The sequence below is a fragment of the Euphorbia lathyris genome, chromosome 9 (assembly GCF_963576675.1).
Source record: "Euphorbia lathyris chromosome 9, ddEupLath1.1, whole genome shotgun sequence".
Lineage (NCBI taxonomy): Eukaryota > Viridiplantae > Streptophyta > Magnoliopsida > Malpighiales > Euphorbiaceae > Euphorbia > Euphorbia lathyris.
In genome coordinates this window covers 8,352,516-8,353,503 of record NC_088918.1, presented here as the reverse complement: position 1 = coordinate 8,353,503, position 988 = coordinate 8,352,516, and the positions used below count along the sequence as shown (strand labels likewise).

The window sequence follows — 988 nt, the reverse complement described above, 5'->3', positions numbered from 1 at the left end:
CCATTAGGATCACACGGTGCCATAAACCTATCAATTTTGTGCGATAAGGCAGAAAATTGGGCTTGCAACATCGCAACTGGATCAAGATTCACTATACCTTTAACTGATGACGTAGTTGAGGATGATGGTTTCGCTATTGGTACGTGTCCACGCTCCGCGGGCCACATACTGCTGTTGATTGCCATTTCCTCCAAAAGTTCTCTTGCTTGGGCAGATGTTTTCTTCATGAATAACCCTCCAGACATAGCATCCAATGAACCTCTAGTTGTAGGATTTAGTCCATTATAAAATGTTTGCATTAAAAGTTCAGCGGGCAATTGGTGGTGTGGGCATAAACGTTGAAGTTCTTTAAAACGTTCCCAAGCTTCATAAAAAGTTTCATTATCATTTTGAGAAAAATATGTTAACTCTTTAATGACTCTTGCGGTTTTTGCTAAAGGAAAATTTTTTGATAAAAATGCTTGGGCTAATTGCTCCCAAGTCTCAAATGTTGCGGCTGGCATAGAAGTTAACCACTCTTTGGCTCGATCCTTCAAAGTAAAAGGAAAAAGGCGAAGATTGATTGCTTCTGCAGTCACATTCGGTATTTTAAAAGTGTCACAAATTTCTAAGAAATTTGTCAAATGGGTGTTAGGATTTTCGTTAGGTAGCCCGTAAAATGTTACGTTATTTTGTAACATATTAAGTAATGCTGGCTTGATCTCAAATTGATTTGCATTAATTTGGGGTCTAACTATGTTGTTTGTTACACCGGCCACTCCTGGCCTAGCGTAATCCATGAGTGTGGTCATAACTTCTGGCTCTGTAATTCTAGTTTTTATTGGAGTTTTGTTTTTCTTTTTCTTTTCTTTCTTGTTCTTTTTAAGAGTTCTTTCAATTTCTGGGTCAATAGGATCTGGTGACGTGCCTGAACTTCGAGAACTGCGCATGAACCTGAAATTTCGCACGAACCGAAACTACCTTCAAAACAGAATTTGAAAAATAAATA

At 38.2% G+C, this 988-nt stretch overlaps 1 non-coding gene across 1 annotated transcript; it reads left to right on the top strand.

Annotated features, from left to right (window-relative positions):
* Nucleotides 1-315: 315 nt before the first annotated feature.
* LOC136207566 (small nucleolar RNA R71) lies at nt 316-422 on the top strand. Its single transcript, XR_010676702.1, has one exon. It is a non-coding gene; the product is annotated as a small nucleolar RNA R71 (small nucleolar RNA).
* The last annotated feature ends 566 nt before the right edge of the window (nt 423-988 follow it).